At 39.9% G+C, this 18622-nt stretch overlaps 1 protein-coding gene across 1 annotated transcript in view; it reads left to right on the forward strand.

The window, feature by feature from the left end:
• The first annotated feature begins 773 nt into the window (after window positions 1–773).
• galnt1 (UDP-N-acetyl-alpha-D-galactosamine:polypeptide N-acetylgalactosaminyltransferase 1) overlaps window positions 774–18622 on the forward strand; it is a 75836-nt gene continuing 57987 nt past the window's right edge. The window contains exon 1 of the mRNA XM_057341074.1: window positions 774–1133. The gene's annotated coding sequence lies outside the window, so the exon portion shown is untranslated. The remainder of the gene's footprint in view (window positions 1134–18622) is intronic.

Below are 18622 nucleotides of genomic sequence, written 5' to 3' on the forward strand. Positions count from 1 at the left end.
AAACATTAACAATTAAAATAAATTTATAGTTGAATATAGAAAAGTACATATAATAATATTAGATTATTACATATAACATAATTAACATAATTCATTCTCAGATTTTTTTCAAAGCTGACAAGAACACTTTTCCAAAACAGGATGTGTGTGTGTTGTGTATGTATGTACAGTGCATTTTCCAAAGTGCAAAAATAATCCCATATTTCACACTACAGGATGTCAACATTACAGCGCAGTCACAACAGTGCAGTCCTTAGGAAAACTTGGGAAGGGCAATAGCTGACATTGAGAGTAAAATTATAGGCATCACTAAGTAAACATTACAGTGCAAAAGAGTATTGTTTGTAAAGCCTTTCATTACAGTGGGAACTCATCATTAGTCTATAAACTGATAACAGCTTAGATAAAAACACTATCTCAGTAAGAAATCACTAAATCAACATTTTATTATAAGGTTTATGTTAAGATTTATTGAGTAGGCCTACAGGATATTTCATTTTACTGTTTTCATTTTCATTTCATTTTATTTCATTAACTGTTAATAACAAATAAACTCACTAAGTCAACTCACTCGCTTTCAGAACAGTCTCCAGATAATGTTTCTCCTATATAATGACTTGCGATACAGTTAATTTATTGATCATAATATTGCCCCGTCTACGCAATCTCTGTCTATTTTACTGTATAATGCAGTAACAGTAAAGTCGAGGCCAGTGTATTGACAGTTCTCTTCCGGGTTGATCGAGTGGGCGGGGCTGTCCAGTCTCCGTTATAGACCGAGTAGCGGCGCTCAGCGCATTCTATCAGCCGAAGCTCAGCGCTCATCCCGCGGACTGAGTGTTCTCGATCCTCCGCCAATTTACACCATAATTTCTGGCGATCAGGCCGACCCGCGCGCATCAAATTAGCGCTTCGCCATTCCCGCGAAACCAGACGGCGGATTTTGTTCAAACTCGGGGCATTTCGCACCAAGTCTCCTCTCTATCATATTCGGGATTAATTTTTGAGGTACTACGACCTGAAGATCACATTTTCACTGTGTGGACCCTTCACATCCGCGCTGGGACGAAGCGAGCGGTGCCAAAACATCCCCGTTTATCGTTTCGTGCGCCGTTGAGACACCAACCGAGAAGGTAAAGGGTTTTAAATTGTGCATCTAACCGCATTATTGTCCGATCTCGAGTCTGTTTCTCGAATAGCCGACAGTTCCTTGGTCGCTTCGTGTGTCCGTGTCAATTCTTCATCATTAATTCTTCAACATGCGGATCGACACAAGGGCTGTAGTGTTTCAAGACTGTTAGATCGAGTTGGCATTGCAGAAGACTTTGCTCATTGAGAGCTTTTTTATGAGCCATGTGTAGGGCGACTCAGTGAAGTAGTCTAACAAGAAGTGATCATTGAGTTTGGTGACATTTTGTTGCTGTGCTGTTTTTTAGGTGGGACACTTTGACCCCAAATGCTTTGTTTGGTTTTTCTAAAATCTATAACTCCAGGGTTAAATATTATGAAATTGTTGGTAAAGACGAGCCATGTCATGTTTGCAAACTAGACCCAAATGGCAGGACAGATGACATTGAGCATCCTTTTCCTAAACACCTGAAGTTGTCATCATCACAACACACTGTGTTGCATGCACCCGACGCATTGCTAAGTAAGTTGTCAGTCATGCTTACAGCAAATGATGGCTGCCAGATCAGGCAGTGTCCGCTCCTTTAGATGTGATTACATTTGGAGCTCTGTGGTGGGGCCATCTTTATAGATTCAGTGCATGATTGATCTTCAAGACAGACGGAGCACTTATGTCTCAGTAATCACTGGAAGGACCATTAGATGATGAGAGAGTGGAGAAGGCAGGCAGCGGGCCCCTGGAGTCAGCCCGGCAAAAATGAAGCCGTACTAGCCGAGGAGCCAGAAACGGATCTGTCATATTTTTTCACGGGAGGAATAAAAGAGAACGAGGTATCCATTATTTATCTGCTGCTGCTCCGCCTGGCCTTCTTCTCGGATCTAAACAGTGTGCTGTCTTTGTGGGTTTTGGACAGGGAGCTTTTAGACCCTGGCTACATGTGTGTGTGCGTGCGTGAGTTGGGTGGAATTGATAGTCCCTGTGTGTGAGCGTAAAAGCGTAGCCTGAGGGCATTGACTGCACCAGTCAAATGGTTGCTGTGCTTGGAGTACAGTTTCCTTTCAAGTGGAAGAGGCTGGCGAAGCAGCACGGTAGGGGCGAAATACAGCTGTGTGACTGTAACATGATAAGTGAGCAGTATTGTCTCAAAACGCAGGTTATAAAAAAAGATCTTTATTGGGAAATCTTACAGAAGCTCAAAAGCTGCTCTTAGCACCCGAGTTCTGCATTTGTAGGAAATGAATCATAGACCAGTACAAGACCAGGCCATGAAACACAGCAAGCTGTTCCCCCTTCAGCAGAACTGCAGATGTGCATTTGTGAGGCATCCAGCGTGTGTACGGTGGGTGTGGTTCTGTGTGACACACTGCTGTCAGTTTGTCTGTAGTTTTTGTTCTTAATGCGTGTGGTTATGTCGGTGTGTATTTGATGTGTTTGTGTTGGGGTGGGGGGATATTTAGTATGTTCCTCCGAGAGGCTTTGGAACAATAGTTCCATTCTGCACATCTCCCTAGCTGCTGCCCGGGCCTGGCCGAGTGCTTGCCAGAACAGACAGACAGATGGAAGGAATCGTGTTCATGCCGGCACCTGGCATCACGGAGCACAGGAATGCCATTGTTCCTCTGTAACCCAGCGGCCGACGCGCTTTCCTGGACACGCTATGTCGATGCAGGGGCGGAACGGAATTCTAAGTTGCATGGTGCATCGAATCTCGGTTGGAGTGCTGTCGACAGTCACTGGCAACATTTGACATGAGAGCATGGCAGAGTGAACAGGCTATGAGAGAAAGCTCAGCACCGCATGTTCAGGGTCATCGGTAATGGATTAGATTAAGACCCTCCATTGGCACTTGTGCGGCACTCTGATATTGACATTCAGGTTAATGGGGATCTCCAGAGGGATGGTTGATGGCAGATTCTAGACAAGGCGAGACCTTTAATGCCATATTTTAATATATTTCCCTGAAATAGAAATGACTGGAAGTCAAGTCGTGTTTCATAATCCCTCTGGCTTGTTTCTCATAAACGGAGTTTTCTCATATAGATAAATTAGTTGGTTTAATTTCAGCATGATCATATTTGATTAATGTTCTGTGGTCTTGTTAAATTATTAATGCTCTCCAGGTTAGAAAGTTTAGTAAGCACACTTTATTTAGGTATAACTTACTTGGATAATGTAAACTGTTGTCACACATTAATTTTTCTACCTAATATACTAAAAAATATAATTTATATAATTTATATTATAAAAATATAATTTAGTTATGTACTCCTTTTCATGGTGTTTCAAAATTGCACAGTTAAGTACACATAGATCTTAAGTTTATCTTAAGAAGTACTAAAACTATATTTTTTCTATATGCCGTGGAGTGTGAACATAGAGCATTTTAAGTAGGCCTACATTTAAATTGACCTATTTCAACTTAAATATTTAAGGCAGCTTTTGAACTAAAGTTTTTAAGTTAATCAAATCAAAGTCAAGCCACTTTATGAATTTAAATTAAATTAAACTGGCTTGAAAAACGAATTGCATTTCATATTTTCAACTTCTAGTTCAAAAGTAGTAAATCTAGCTTAGCCAATTTTAACTTTATTTTATAAATTAGTTCATTATTGAAAATTCAAGTGACTTGTAAAGCCAGTTTTTATGAGCCAGTTGAAATGAGGCAGCTTTAAAACTAAAGTTGATTTTTTACAATGATGGTTTGGATATTTGTAAATGTACAGGTTTGCAAATTTAGTTGTATTATATATGCCATAGTTTGCATAATATGAATATTCTTGTACACCTGTGGTCCAGACATTTTACTTTTAATGATCTTTACTTCATTGAACCTAATACCTATACAAGGCATTTCTGTAACACCAGCATAGCCAAACGTAATTGCAACAGTAATAATTGTAATCGCAAACAAATAAACCTGCATGTCGATCCAATATTGTGCTCATTGGTGTGCTCAAATAAACTGAAATGTTTTGTCATAGTCAGTGTTCACACTTTTCGTCTTATTCATCTTGGACACTTCTGTGAGCGATGAGATCAGCAGTAGACTTCTTGGACAAGTCACTTTTAAAAAGAAAAATTACTTGCAAAAGGAGCACAAACAGCACTAGAATATTGGCTGTGTTAGTACTGTAGGTAGGAGTCTCTGTACGTGTCTGATATGAAGCAGCAACCTTGTATTCATCTATCCAAGAGGCAGCTGGGCTGTAAATGGATTGGCTCTGGTGTCTTACTGCTGTGGAGGTGCAGATCCTTAAATCATGGGCCACTGGCTAGCAAATTGGCCATCATGATAATCTCTGAGATTTCATCTGTAATCTGGAGCAATATGTGTGGAAAAAAACATTGACAGGCTTTTTAAAACCGTTGTTACACAGTTCCACGTTGTCCTGGAATTAAATTAAAGCTCATTAGAGCTGATTTGATCTTTACCATTAAGCAGTCTATCAGCACTCGTGCCATCACCCTTAACCTGCCATCTTAGAAAACCCGTGTCTTGAAGGCGCATTTGGAGTTTACCCCTGCCTCTCCTCTGCATTGTTGACATTAACAAGATTATTTTTTCTCAGTGTGGGTTGGAGGATGATTAATCGCAGGAGATCCCTTTCTCCACGCATTGGGATCATACGTTGATTTCCTTTCATCTTTGCTCTTCACCTCTTCCTTGTTATCAGTCTCTCTCTTTCTTTCGCTCCTTCTCTGTCTCATTCCATCTGTCCTTTTCTTTTTTTGTTTTGTGGAGATTCTGTCATAACAATACATCATTTTGCCATCAAGTTTAAGGGACCTAATGCATTACTATACATTTTCTGAGCTGTGTTAGTTGTGAAATTGATCTAAATCTATATTCTGTAATGCCTATATTATTGTGAGCATAACAATCAATCAGGAGACTGTTTTTAAAGGAACTTTTCCCTAGAGATTTTGTGTCACCAATTACACACCCTAATGTTGTAAACCCATATGAATGAGCGTTTTCCATGAAGAGTGAAAGTAAATATTTAAAGGACTAGTCATTGTTTTTTCATGCAATCAATACACAATTTCAAAACGAATCTTATAATCCACAAGTCTTCATTGCAGGTTTTCCTTGTTATAATATCCTTTAGTAGTCTAGCATACGTATAATTTATCTTTAGAAATGATTCAATAGAGCATCTGGCAGAACGTCAGAATTATGCTGGAGCAATGAGTCGGTTGTCCACTTGCTTCCGTCTCCTAATGAAGTCAGAGACATTAAACTATATTAAGAGGAGGATGGTAAAATGGCTCAGGATGTAAAGTGACTGGCCTTGGATCAGATTACAGGGAAGCGAAGGAAACAGGCAGATTACATTGAGATAAAGAGGCGTGCGTTGAGCAGAACTACAGAAACTGGGATGTTGGTCGGGTTACAGACATGTGTGCTGAATGGAAAGGAAGCTGGAATGCCGGTTAGATTACACCGCTGCGGCGAGTGGAAAAAATGAGTTGATGAAGCAATATGGCTGTTGCACCGATGACTGCTTAGAGGGTGAGAAGACCGGTAACCTTGTTTCGTGTTTTATGACATCAGCAGAGAAACTGCGGGCGCTTGTGCCCGGCGTCCTGCTGTTAGCACACGTGCTTGTTGGTTAGTCTGACTGTGCTTCTGGCTTTTTACGACTGCAGTGTTTTATAGAAATGGGTCAGTCTTAGCCAAGAGCGATGAGAGCCAGGCTGGTCTAGAGGAAGAGCGTTTGGAATGAGTTGAACCTGCAAACACAGCAGCTCGTGTAAAATAATGGTGTTAGCGAATAGCGAACTCCAGCGTCTTATGAAGGTCTATTAAGGATAATTGAATCTCAGTGTTACAGGCATTCTGTTATGACTAGCTGTAATGTTCATGCTAGCAAGCTGTCTTTCTTGTAGCAATAAAAGGAAAATCAACACTCGGAGGGTCAGAAAAGCCATGGGGGCGAACACGCTCATGCTCGCACTCACTTTGGCTTCTTTCGATGCTTTTTGTTAATCTTTAATGCATTGCGTGATGGAACGAAAGTTATCGTATTAGGATCAACAGGGTTTCAGGCGATCTGTGCCAGCCTAACTGAGATGACATACTGCATTTTGGCGAATCAACCTAGACCAACTTTTACAACAAACTTCTGTTGTTTCATTTCACCTGTGTAGGTGTTTTTTTATGTGAATAGCTCCCTAAAAAAACCGCTTCTATTTTAGGTCTGGTGAATTTGGAAGTAGTCTAATTCCACATGGCTTCCAGTTAGACCCAGTTGTTCAGGCAAAATTAGTCATTCCTAAAAATATGCAGTTCCCCATTTCCCATTTGTCATGCGCATCCCATCAGACCCTCTTACGGAAGATGAGACGAATATTTTCCTACCGAGTAAACACTTTTTTTTCTAGTTTCATTCGTTCTCATTCTGCTTTTACTTGCAAACCATCATCCAAGTCAGATTATGCGTTAAATGGTTCTTTTGTTTGCTTTAGGGGTTAGAAACATCTCCACCTCATTCCGTTGTGTTAAGTCCTCTGCGTGTTTACCTTGGGTTACTACTCAGTCAATGGAAAATGAAGCCTAACTAAGTTGTGTTTGTAGACCTGGTCCCCAGAGTTTGAGAAATGGAGAGTTTGATCCTATTTAAACAGCATCACATGAATGATATTAAGAGGAGATCAAGGCTGTTTGACATGCTGTTTACTCTAGTAAATATATTTGAGGTTTATTTATGTTTTTCAAACAATGTGCTTTATGATATTAAAGTACTAAGGAAAGAATATGGGTAGTTGACAAATATGCCGTACATGTCCTTTATGGTGACATAGCAAAAATGTAGAAAACAAACTGTTAATAATATATTATTTTATATTATTTATAATATAAAATAGCATAAGAGAGATTTAAAGGCAATACAACTTTATTGTGTTTATTAAGGTTGACCCCGAATAGTCGACAATTCGATGCTTCGATAGGAGGAGCCTGATTCGTCTACCAATCTCACAGTTGAGGGTGTTATGCAATGGGGATCATGCCATTTTGGTTATATGGGCAGTGGCGTAGCAGATGGGCAGGCACTGCGCCGCCAAAAATATAATTGATGATGTAAAGAAATGGGACATTTTTAGGGTAATATGAGCGTGAGGTCTGGCTATGACCCAGCGTTGGATCGCGTCTCTCCGCGTCTTCTGTGCTGTGAGACCGGTATAGAGAAGCAGCACGTTCCGCACGCGCCCGCAGATTACTCGCAAATGAATGTGTACACCATTTCCACCATTTAGGTATTTACTGTATAAAGATTTGTTATTTATGATGCATTTATTTGGTTTACTTTTATTAAGTAAATACAGTATATAGATGGAAATGTTATAAATAGGCCCTAATAATAACAACAACGTCAATTATTTATTTTAAATCATTTATCTATTTACTTTTACCCATCTAATAATGTCTTGGTAATAAGTATCTGTTTCACAAAATAGCTAAAGGTGTGACAATGTAGTATGGAATGGGCTATCATATTAGGCTAATTGAAAACATATAGGATGTCAGCAGATGTCATCTCCCGCATGAGATAGTACTGGTGCAGTTTACCATCACTGACAGACCCGCGGATCATTCGCAATTACAACTTTGTGAATACACTGATGTTGTCTTTCAGACAAACTCAACATTAAAATGCGCCACTTTCTCACCATATCCCATTCGCCGAAGACAGAGAGCCGCGACTCCAGATACGCGGACAGTATGAAATGCGTGCGTCATCCACGCTCGTGGCGCTTGCTTGCGCATCCAGTGTAAAAGCACAAAAACGCGTACGCCAACGAACAAGTGACATTTTGTTCACAGACACACGGGCGTGCGATTCGACTATAGGCAAGATGTGACAATTCTGATTCGACTGTGTAAAACTTTAGTCGAGGACACCCATACTGCTTTACGTGTCTCTGAAATCTATACACACACCCGCGCACACTCTCTCGTTCTTTGTTTTTGCTTGGAGCTGGGATGACGACAGCTTGCGCTATTCTTGAGGGAAGGATGCGGTCCCTCGTCTTGCAACACATTTCATTGCGTGTGTGTGTCTAGCTGATTTGGAGCTGGCAGACGACGCGACTTGTCCATAGCACTTGCATCTGTGGCAGTGCCACCATGAAGTGTTTACACACACAGCGCTCTTGATTGATTTTTCTCTTGCGGTCCCCGCGCAATCCTTCCTTCCCATCTCTTAAAAAAAGGGAGAGCAAACTCATGTAGTGATACCATCAGCGTTTCGCAGGGTGCCTTTTTTCCGAGCGCCTTCGAGTAAATCTATCTTTTATGTCCTCTTCTTTTTTTTGCAGCCAGGGTTAACTTCGTTTCGGTCGTGCAGATTAAGTCGCTCAAAGACAGCACACTTTGTGTATTCTGTTACATTAGCACGCCTGCCCTCATCGCTACCCCATACGTGTCCGAGCGCTGAGAATATTAGCGTGGCCTCATCTTTCCTGCAGGCTTTTGAGCTACCATCATGTTTCAGACTGTGGTGTGTGCGTGCACGCTGCTCTGACATCATTGTGAAGTTCACGCTTCATTCCTCGGCTGCAGATGAAGAGCTCTTGCGTACAGACTTCATGCGATGGGGGACGGGGCCTCTGTGGTGCAGAGCTGTGTGGGAGTGGGGCTGTCTGTGCATCTCTCTCACTTCAGGCTTCTCTCTCACACTATGGCCACAGGGGAACAGGTTCACATGAAATCAGATTCAGGAAGGAAGTTCTGGGGCTGAATGTAAACTGTGAAGAAACATTGCAGAAGATCTTCTTAATTCAGATTTTTGTGTTTTCTATGATTAAAAATATACAAATATCCTAGTTTACTAGATACATTTATTTAAATAATAGACTTTTTAAAGAATATATTTGTATCACTTTGGAAGAATTTTTTTTTTGAAGAATTTTCTGCGTGCATCTCAGAACATTTATTTTAAACATTTAGGTTTTTACTTTTTTCCTAAAATTGTCTTGTTATTCTGTCATCATTTATGCACTCTCATGTCATTTAAAACCTGAAGAAGATATTTTTAGAAGTGGTTTTGTGTCCATACAATGAAAGTCAATGTGTTCCAGAGAAGAAAGAAAGTCATACATCTTTGAAAGGACATGATAGTGAGTAAATGATGAAATAATTTTATTTTTTTGGTAAACTATCACTTTAAGGACTAGGAGGAACCTGACCCATAACGTCTAGTTCAATTTCTTCTTTTCTAACAGTCATTTCATATTGTGAACTTGATTATACAATATCATTATTATGTGGAAATTAGTGTTCCACATCAGTAACTCATGCAGGTGTAAAATCATAACACCTCAGGGCAGAAAGAGGAGCAGTCTTTGAGCCGAGACTGCTAATGTGTTTTCGAGGCCAGTCGTTGACTCATCCAAATGATGGATGCTCAAATGCGGAACAGCCTGTAACATCGAGTCGCGTGTTGTCGGGGTTTGAAGGAGCACTTTGAAGTGCGTGCTGGTTTTGTGTCAGGGATAGGGTTGACCTTTGAATCCCTGCGTGCAGAGGTAATTTCTCTCCTATTTTGTCTCCATAGCAACTCACCTTTTGATGAGGTCATCACATGCCCTTATGCACATGCTGGTTCACATCTTTTCTGAGTATTATATCAGATGTCAGGAGATGTCTCTCTTTCTTTTTTGAGAGTTGCTTATCCTCAGTTGGCCTGGTGCTTTTTGTGCTAAAGAGTCTCACATTTATAAGCTTAAGTGAGGATCTCTTATGAAGATCAGACACAAGTCACGCTAAACCAAAGTCCACTTGAGGGTGGGGTTTTCTTTTAGAGTTGGAATAATTGCTGTTTATTATTAACATGGTAAACTTACAGTAAAGATAGTGCTGTCTCAGTGAGCATAAAGGCATGCTTTGAAAATGGATTCTGTTCTGTGAGAAACCCCGTCCAGACACACAAACACACTGCCAAAGAGGCATTAGGAACGGAGCCAGGCACCGTACTATACACAATTCATCCTCCACAATGAATCCAGAATTAATTTCTGTATGTAAACGGCATGCAAACATATGCACATGCATGCATTCATCATGAGATTGCGAAATCTGAGCAAGTTCTTATCCCACTATCAGTTGAGATGAACTCGCACCAATGTACAGCTCAAAGAGGATTAGCAAACGACACAGACACCTGAAAGAGAGCTATTGTGCGTGCACGAGAGACGCCCGCCTGACCGGTCGGCGACTCGATTAGTGGCAGCCCGGTCACAAAAGCTACAAGAGATCCAGCAAGGATTTACGGGAGTCCAGCGGATCAGCCCGGAACATCTCTGCACTATTCCTCATCTCATCCTCTGCTCATCTCTCCATCTCTCTCTTCATCCACCCTGTATCAGCCCGCACAGGCCCAGAGGATTAGACTGGATTTAAGAACACACTGTATGTGGAGAGCGCTCCAAAAACGAACCCAAGCCGTGATCCCGGGGCGCTGCAGACTAATATAGATTTCCACATCTCGTCTCAGTTTTGCTTGAGCCCATCGAGCCGATTAGTTGTACTGTTTTAAGCTAATGGTGTTAGTGTGGATCCACTAAGCAAGTCAGTTGGTCGTTCAGTCTGCAGGAGACGATGATGTCGTGACAAATGATGTCATTTCTCATTGAGTCATTAAACTTAATTGAGTATGTTGAAAAGCATGTAAATGAGAAAATGAATAAAAGTAACTTTAGGGCATTATATGCTATAAATATATCGTATTCCGTGTATTATGACTTGAATGAGAAAGGTACTCATTTAAAGTTGAGTACTATTAACATTAAGGTCAAGGTTTAATAATAAATGTTGAGTTGCCTTGTTAAAAATAATCGCAACTTGCCCGTTCATCGTGGGTCAAATAAACACCAGAGGAAGACACTGGACACTTGTTTACTACTGGTCACGATGACATCACATCCTGTGCACCAGCTGTGTTTCCTGTCAGGCAGATAGCAATAGTATCAACTTATCTAGGGTTGGGAAATAGAGCAATGTGTCTGTTTTGTGTCTGCAAATGTAAGCAAAAGAGATACTTTTTTAAAATACCAAGAAGTTTGTTTTTAAATAGACAAATGTGTTTAATGAAGAAAATGTTTTGCTCTCAGGCCTTGGGACTATTCACTATATGTGACCCTGGACAACAAAACCAGTCTTATGGGTCAATTTTTCGAAATTGAGATTTTTACATAATCTGAAAGCTGAATAAATAAGCTTTCTATAGATATACGAGTTGTTAGAATATGACAATATCTGGCTGAGATACAACCGTTTAAAACTCAGGAATCTGAGAGCGCAAAAAAATCAAAACATTGAGAAAATTGCCTTTGAAGTTGTTAATCAGGGGCACTGTGGCAGACCATCCACTCACAAAAATAACGTTTTTATATATTTAAGGTAGGAAATTTACAAAATATCTTCATGGAACATGATCTTTACTTAATATCCTAATGATTTTGGGCATAAAAGAAAAATCGATAATTTTGACCCACACAATGTATTTTTGTCTTTTACTAAAAATGTTCCCGTGCTACTTAAGACTGGTTTTGTGATCCAGGGTCACATATACTAACCGATGAAGAAATGAAGCCAGCGTGATCTTGAAATGTGTTTGAAGTGTTGTATTGATAGATTGCTCATCTTTTTTCCATAGCGACACGTTATTAGTTTGTAGACAACTCATGTATTTTGGGGAAGGACGCGGATGTGTGTGTGTGTATTTGCATGCACTACAATAGAGCAAATGGGGATTTCCATATCAGAGAGGAAACACGAGGACAGTAAGGAAGCTCCTCTCCAAACAAGCTCTTTAAAAATGCACAGTCGGAGGATCTCACCTCAACAGTCTGCAGTCACAATCACAGCTCATGAGATAACTACAGTAGTGTCAGAAATGCAGCAGCGTTCTCTTTGTGTGCTGTCTTTTCTCTCAATAACTTTATCTGCGGTCTGTTGGAAGCCTGAATCAACTCCTTGCAGCTGTATATGCACGCTGCATACAGTGGCACTATTGTGTGTGCGAGAGAGACATCGAACAGAAGAATGGTCGGGTTTGTCGTTCGATCGGGTTCGGACTACATGAATCATCTCGTGTTTATCTGTGAGAGTGTCTTCATATATAGAGAATGTGAAGCTGACATCACGCCCTATGTTGCATTTTGCAGTGGCGCCGCCATCTTGGGAGGATAATACTCCACTGCTATTATTGTTTTGATTTGTACCGTTACTTGTTTTGTTTGATATATGGAGAAATCGAAAGTGAAGGAATCCATGGGCTTTTCCTGAACGACTCTGCGTAGTGCTATTGCAGTTTTTAACATGGCAAGACTGACCTACCATAGTTATATTGCCTAATCAAACAAGAAAAACAAAACACTGCATTGAACGTACTAGCAGCCATCCTCCCAAGATGGCGCAACATTCAACGCGGCGGGACGTCGATTAACAAGCTCTATTGGTGCGCTCGTGGAGATAGAAAAGATTTACTTGTGTTTGCCTGTCTGCGTGTGTTTGTGGGAAAGTTAAGCCGTTAGAAATCTCTCTGCGCCTTGGGCTTGTGCGGCTCTACGCAGAGGCTCCACAGACTTAATCTGCCAGAGGCCAAGAACTAGGTCAGCCACCGGACGGACAATGTGTGCACGTCTATTACCGCACGATAAATAGAATATTGATGAAGCTCTAAATCATAATTGAGAGGCCTTTATAACAAGTGAGCTGGAAGAGTCGCTAACCGGCTGATTCAATCTGAAGCCAATAGCTTAATTGTTTTAATTCATACGGTCTGACTGTTTCGCTTGTCCGATTGCGATGGGGTTCAGCTTGCATCCTTGACGCTTTTTATGTTTTTCTTTTGTTTGCTTTTAGCGGGTTTTAGTGATTGCGAGAGAACGCAAGAAATAGTTCATCAAAAAAATCATCATTACCTTGTTTTGTTTGAAACCTTTTTTGTGATTCTGGAACATAAGAGAGGATGTTTTGCAAAATGTCCTAATAGCTTTTTCGTGAATGGGATTTCGGTGTAGAATTTTCAGTGACTAATGGAGTTAATTTTAAACTGTTCCTCACACAGTTCCGTCATGTGGCTGGTGAATATAGTACCTGTGTCAGTGGTACTTTTTTGTCCTTTTTCTTTGAAGTCCCTTGGAAACCGTCTACCATCATCGTATGGAAAAGAACAGAAACGTTGTATACTTAGCTTTCTGCAAAATTCACCTCTTTTTAAGCTAAGTGTTTGGTAATATTTTCTACTTTAATAATTAAAATCACTTGAAAGAGGTGCTTTAAGGTTAAACATTTAAAAACCATTAGAAACTTTAAAAGCTTTAATACAAAAAATCATATTGAAACATAGCCCAGGGAAATGTCTGGCCTTTTTTACACCTCATGCATCCAAAAAAAAGAATAGGTTTGGACTAAATCTGACATTTAATGACAGTGTTTATTTCAGCATTTTTTTTCTCTCGGTTTTCTCAGCTGATGAAATGTTGGCTTGCAGAGTGCGAGACAGAGACAAAACAGAGGAATTTATGTTAATTCTCGTGTCTCTCTCATTTGCTCTCTCTCTCTCTCTCTTTCTGATTTGCATCGTTGGTTGCTAGTCTCGGCTCAGCGGCTTTACTTGCATTCCTCTGTTTGACCCCCTGAGAGCAGGCCCGAGGAAAGAGGGGTGGAATTTCGTCCCCCATTTGCCCCAGTCTTTTTTGCTTCCTGTTTTCAAAATAAATATATCCATTATTGTTATTTAGGCAATGCAAGGCTCTGTAGCTGTAGCACAGCTTTTTCCTGTGGTTCTGTTAAAGAGTGGAAGCCAAATGAGAAAAATGAGGTGATTGCAGCAATTGAGTCAGCTAGATGGGGTCATCGTGATGTCCTTTCTGCATGAGAATGAGAGAAATGAAAGAGAGAGCAAGAGACAGAAAAGGCTTTTGAGACGGCAGTGTGATCAGTAAGCGGTACAAGTGCACGGGTATTGATCTAACTGGCCGTTATAAACCTACGGCCTTTGGCTGGCCTCTGATGTTAGACATAGTTTATTATGTATATTTATGAGAGCTATAGAGAGATTGTGATGGAGGACAGAATGACTCAGCAGGCAAAGGTTTTGAAGTGAACAAACAGTTTTGTTTCATCATATCGCTCTCACTTTTGTTGTTTTTATACCAGAATAATGTTATCGCCAACCCTTGATCATTGTCTAAATTAAAACATAATTTGGTCAGGTTTGTACACAATTCACTAAATGCATGCATGCACGCTTACTCTTATGGTTATCAAACTGATATTTACAAAAATAATTATATTTACGCTCACCGAAACCTTTTGCCATTTTAACATTTAAATTTAGACATTATCTACTTATCTTACTATCTTAATGAAAACGTTCTCACAAAATGTCAGGTCTTCCTACAGTTTTGTCCCAATAATGTATTAATGCATGAGCACTACAGCACTACAGGTGCTCAACATAAGCTCTGATGATAATTATATCTGCCAGTGATGGCGGCGGTCTGTTGCCATGAATACAGCAGGGTGTGTCTGACTCCTTATTCCCCACCGAAGGGATCTGGTGTGTGTGATACACATGGAAAAACTCAACATTAAATTGGCTGCAGTGTCATGAAAGATGTAGTGCAAATAAACACATGAAAACACACACAAAAATAGCCTTCAGTGACAGCTTTATTGAGTAGGCTTTAATTAAATCTTCATATCTTTTTATTGTTGTTTGCATTGTGATGGGTTTTACTAGTTTGGGAGTACAAGGTACCAGAAAGGCTGGTGTTTGGAGTGTATTTTAATTTGCAGTGTATGAAATTTAGTGCCATCTAGCGGTGAGGTTGCAACAAACGGCTCACTCCACCCCTCCCTGACACAGGGCTAAGATGTCGTCACGTTTTCGCTTCTTTGGCGAACATATTTACAAAATGCGCTCTGTAGAGCAGTTTGTTCATTTAGGGCTACTGTAAAAACAACATGAATTCTATGTAAAAGGACCTGCGAGGATATAGATAGAAATAGCTCATTCTAAGGTAATAAAAACATAACGCTTCATTATGTAAGGTCTTAATACACCTCTGAAGACATAGTAAGTTATGTATATTATGTTGCATTTTTGTCAATAGATCCTCTGAAAAATGACACACTGCACCTTTAAGATTTTGTATTCAAAATTGATGGAAGTATTGTCTATAATGTCTACAAAGGAAGTATTGTCTATAGTCTCAAATTTTTGAACCCCTTTTGTGTATAAACAGAAAGTAACATTTGAAAGATTAAAGATTCGATTTCGATGTGTCTCTGCGTACTTTAGTTTGTGTACGTGGTGAGCCATAAACAACGAAAGTGGATGTTTCTTCAAGATGTATTTATTAATTTATGATTTTGCGTCAATGAAAACTCTTTCCCTGCCGTTTGCTAAATTTCCTGTTATATTCTCATAGACGTAATGAGCCCACAAATTAATTTATAGTTGGAAAATAACTGCTTGGTCATTCCACCAGCCTTGTGTCACAGACTGAGAGGAGTTGGCAGTGGATGATTGTGTTAATTGTGAGGTTTACAAGGAGAAATACTTTCTCAGTGGCAAAATGAATTATCACTCGCAAGTTCTTCCACATTCATTCAACCCACAGGACAGCGTGTGTTAAACAGGCTTAGCACTGCATACTTATCAGGGTAAATGCCGAAACCCTCATGTTAACCTTTATGAATGTGTGTGAATGTCTAAAATCACACTTCTGTGTTTTGCTGGTTTCCTGTGCAGACATAAAATGTGAATGGTCAGTGTTCCTTCAGAGCGACTGCGTGTGCGCTTGTGACGGGCAGAAAAGGAGAGAAACGTTCACCTGACTGAATCTCTCTCTAATGGCAGGAAAGTGATCTATTAATTTGTCTGTCTTAAACTGGTGTGCCATCTCTCAATTGCAGTGTGTGTGCATGCGTGTGACTGGATCTGTAAGAGGTAAATGGAGGCAGGAAATGGTGAGCATACATGACTGTAATTTGGGCTTCGTCGTGTGATGAAGATGAACGCATTTCTAAGGGGCTTTCACCTCACCATCTCTTATACTTTGTTTAATTTCCTCCATGATCCCCCACATCGCTTTTTTTGGCCCCTCTTAACAACAGCTTTACTAAAGTCTTCTCTCTGCTTCTCTTCTTGTAACACTTTCATTCTGTCAGACGGTGGACGTTGGAATGATCTAATAAAAAGTGAAAGAATTTGGGTCAGGGAGTGAGGGGAAAAGGGTAGAAAAGAAAGTGTGTGTGTACATGGGCGTTTGGGTGGGGTGTTGGCAGTAATATGGCTGAGATCACTGTGGGCTGAACTGAAGAATCACATTTCACTCACCACAACTAAACACATGTACAGCTGCCCCGAAGACACATTTCAATTGAACCTTGATTGAATTTGCTGTGTCTGACCTAGAAGCCTGTATGTGTTATATTACTGTCCTGTAACTGATTTTGGTTTATTGTCACAGCATCTTTGTTTCTGTCTGTCTAACTTTGTCACTTTTATTTCTCTTTCACTTTCAATCTAATGACTTTGTAATGACCTCTTGCTGATTTTTTTTTGAATTAGTTATTATAAATGCAGTTTGTACCTTTGATTTTACAGTGTTTTTAACGAGTTGTATATGCAGTATTGGTGGTATTTGTTTCACATTGCTTTACCAGAAAGCAGAGAGGTTAATATTTGAACTGTATTCTGCCAGTGAACTTTGATACTCACCTACCCATAGTGTTGTCTTCATGTACACGTCTATCTTTCTACAGTGAATGCGTTATTACATTAGTCTGAGAGGATGAATTAAAGAGACGTGACTCCGTTTACAGGGCAGATGTGAAAAACGAAGAGAAGAAATCTCTTTTTTCTTTATGAATCAGTCAGCCAGGGCACACCCTGTTGTTAGTAATTCTTGCTATTATTTAGGGTTACAGTTTTGAAGAAAAAAAAAACCGGTGTAAATTGTCCCACATTGTGAGTGATTCCTCTGAGTATGTTTTTTGGTGTGCTATTGCTTTTCTAAGGCATCAGATTTATGATTTTCCCCCCAGGGGGCAATGAATCTAGCAAAAAACCTATAGACTTAAAGAGACTTTTCACTTGGGCTAGTAAATGTAAACCACCCAGCAACTATTCTGATCACCTTAGTGATATACTGATATATCGGCCACACCAATTAATAATAAGCCATATTATTATACATTTAAAGGGATGGCATTTCTGTCATTCTTTACTCACCCTCTAAAGCAGGGCTAGTCAACTGGCGGCCCGCTGGCCAAATGCTGCCCGCCAATCATCTTTACCTGGCCCGCCTTAACATTTCAAATAAGTGGAGAGACTTGAAGAACGGTGTGCTTTAAGAAATGCACGTCCTGAGACGACACATCTTCGAAAGTCCAAAACGCTGCTACATTCAATACGAAAGTAATTCCCATCGCTCATATTGATGAATTGACGTCTAATTAAGCAATTTGATCGGTCTGTCCAAGAATAGGGAATAAGGGAAAAACTGTGTTGTTTTTATTACTGCATTCATTATGTATGAAAGTATGGCTATATATACGAAAACAGGTGTTCATCTCCCTCCAGAACTTGCACTTCAAAGGATCTGCCCTTCTAAGTGCGCGGGGGACATGAATGCGATTGGAATGCACCCGAAGATATGATAATAGTGTATTAGCATTCAGTTTCTTGCACAGACCAATTGATTCGCTTTATGAGACGGCAGTTTAACGCCAAATGGGGCGGGGATTACTTTTGTGCTGAATGTATTAGCGTGTTTGACTTTTATTGATTCAAATATCTTCACAAAAATCCTCTTCAAAAAACATCTATAAAAACCAAATACTGGATGCAGTATTTGTGTGCATGATTTAATGTATGACCTAAGTAGTGTTGTCACGGTACCAAAATTTCAGTAGTCGGTACCAATACCAGTAAAATTCCACGGTTCTCGGTACCAATTTCGGTACCAAAGCAAAACACAAGTACATGCTAATTGAAACACAATTTTATTAATAAAGCTCATTGTTAATATAAATGTATAAAAAGCAATGCCATTTTGTATACATGACGTATAAGTTAATTGTTGCTGAAACTGTTGTGTGCTCACTGGGGTCTCTCATGCTGATGAACATCCTCCTCAGTCTGCTGCTGTAGAAGACAAATGGAATAAACTTCAGTAAGACAACTGACTGAACAAACATGCATATGCAATATTAGAACAAACCTCAGTTTTTATACTGCATTTACACAAGATTACTTACATTAAGGTAACTGTATATTAAAATAATAAATGCAACAGATAGATTTTTATTTAGTTTAAATGTGGTTTTTTAAACCTAATAGAGTTATCTATCCAAGACATACACATTGCTAGTCATACAGTTAGTATGCTAGTTTTCTAGCACATAGATTTCAGATAGACCTATATAAAATAGGTACTGTAAACCCCACCCTGTCCTCCCACTTATTTTAC

Source organism: Triplophysa rosa, linkage group LG8 (genome assembly GCF_024868665.1).
Source record: "Triplophysa rosa linkage group LG8, Trosa_1v2, whole genome shotgun sequence".
In the NCBI taxonomy this organism is placed as follows: domain Eukaryota; kingdom Metazoa; phylum Chordata; class Actinopteri; order Cypriniformes; family Nemacheilidae; genus Triplophysa; species Triplophysa rosa.